General features: G+C 39.3%; 1 non-coding gene across 1 annotated transcript; it reads right to left on the bottom strand.

The window, feature by feature from the left end:
• Positions 1-474: 474 nt before the first annotated feature.
• LOC121216655 (small nucleolar RNA R71) lies at positions 475-581 on the bottom strand. Its single transcript, XR_005912834.1, has one exon. It is a non-coding gene; the product is annotated as a small nucleolar RNA R71 (small nucleolar RNA).
• Positions 582-2336: the final 1755 nt, after the last annotated feature.

Raw genomic sequence — 2336 nt, 5'->3', positions numbered from 1 at the left:
TATTTGTATTATTAAATGGTCCTTATCAAGAATACTTTCTGTATTCTCAAAGAGGAATAAAAACCCATCGAATTGGAATATCCAAGTAAGTGGAACTAAACCATTTTTTTGTGATTTGCATGATGTGTGATCTTGATTATTGTTATTGATATAAAATGTATTAGGAGACCTGAAATCGAGGCACAGCAATTCGAGCTGGAGCTAGTCATGTTCCAAATGCTTCAGACTGTGGGCTAATACAGTGGAATGCCTACTAAAGATCCTCATATTCACTTAAGACTATTTAGGGAAGTGAGCGATTCTTTCAAGTTATCCCGAGTATCCGAAGATGCATTATGACTAAAGCTGTTCTCATATTCGCTAAGGGACAGAGCTCGTGCCTGGTTGAACTCATTGCCACTGAACTCCAATTCTACATGGCAAGAGTTAGTCGAGAGATTCCTCATGAAGTATTTCCCACCGAGTAAGAATGCCAAGTTGAGGACTGAGATCATGCCTTCTAGACAAATGGATAATTAGTCCCTGTATGAGGCATGGGAAAGGTACAAAGAGTTATTACGAAAGTGCCCTCATCATGGAATCCCACATTGCGTTCAACTTGAGACATTCTATAATTGTCTCAACGCTCACACGAGGATGGTAGTGGTGCGTCTGCTAATAGTGCTCTCCTTTCTAAGTCTTATAATAAGGCTTACGAAATTATTTAGAGGATTGCCAGCAAAAATTATCAAAGGCCAACCAATCGAGCAACGTCAGGAAGATAAGTTGTTTAAATACATGAAACGGATGCTCTCACTTCACTCGCATGTTAAGTATCTTCAATATTCTCAATACTTAAGAATCTTAACACTAATGGGTCTAACAGTTTTGCAGCCCAACCACCTAACCAATTTGAGAATATAGCCTGTGTGTAGGGGAAGGACATTTGTTTGAAGAATGTCCATTGAAACCCGAATATGTATATTATATGGGTAACCAAAACCAAAACTGAGGGAGGCAAGGATTGTAATCCAACTTTTATAACTTATCGTGGCCAAATCACCTAAATTTTTCCTAGAGTAACCAAAGGGCTGGAACCAGTAACACTTACGCCCAAACTAGACCAACTCAACCGCCTAGTTTCCCCCAACAAGTTCAGAAACTAACCCAAGTGGAACCATCCAATAACTTAGATAATAAATTGAAGGCATACATGGCAAAAAATGACGCCACTCTAAGGAATTTGGAGAATCAAGTGGGCCAGCTTGCTACTGAACTCAGGAACTGACCACAAGGTGCTCTACCTAGTGACACGGGGAATCTGATAAATGTGGGGAAGGAACTTTGTAAGGCGTTGACATTGAGGAGCAGAAATACAATAGAGCCCAACATTGTCGAAGTTGAAAAAGAGCCAGCTGACACTTTAATATTCAGAAGAAGTTCAATCAAGTGTTGAAATTCTAGTTTCACCAGAACCAAAATCTACAAAACCCAACAAAGTAACCTCAAGACCAACTAATTCTGATCAACTAACAATGTCGTTAGATGCAGAATTGCCGCCAAAGATGAATCAACCAGAATCAGTCCAGTAATGAAACCACCACCACCCTACCCTCAAAGACTTTAGAAACAGAAGTAGGAGATTCAATTCAATAAGTTCCTTGACGTACTCAAGCAACTTCACATCAACATCCTGTTGGTTGAAGCACTTGAGAAAATACCAAAATACATCAAGTTCATGAAAGATATCTTGTCTAAGAAACGAAGACTTGGAGAATTTGAGACGGTAGCTCTGACGAATGAATGCAGTGCATATCATCAAGACAAACTACCCCCAAAATTGAAAGATCCTGGATGTTTTACCATACCGTGCAACATTGGAGCAACATATTATGGTAAGGCATTATGTGACTTAGGTGCAAGTATCAACTTGATGCCTATGTTAGTATTTAGGAAGTTGGGGATAGGAGAAGTTAGACCAACTACAGTTACGCTTCAACTATCAGATCGATCCTCAGCACATCCAGAAGAAAAAATTGAGGATGTTTTGGTACGTGTAGATAAGTTTATCTTTCCTGCTGACTTTATAATTCTATATTTTGAAGCAGATAAAGAGGTACCAATCATCCTAGGAAGGTCGTTCCTAGCAACTGGAAAGACCCTTATTGAAGTACAAAAGGGTGAGCTCATTATGCGTGTTTAGGATGATTAGGTAACATTTAACGTCTTTAAGCCTATGCGATTTCCTAATACATTGGATGATTGCTCTGTAGTGTCTGATTTATAGGATTTAATAGTGGAGAAGGAACTCAACTGTGTTGAGGCCCCACTGGAAAGAATTTTGACATTGGATCCTA

Source organism: Gossypium hirsutum, chromosome D04 (genome assembly GCF_007990345.1).
Source record: "Gossypium hirsutum isolate 1008001.06 chromosome D04, Gossypium_hirsutum_v2.1, whole genome shotgun sequence".
NCBI lineage: Eukaryota > Viridiplantae > Streptophyta > Magnoliopsida > Malvales > Malvaceae > Gossypium > Gossypium hirsutum.
This window is presented reverse-complemented; position numbering and strand designations above follow the sequence as displayed.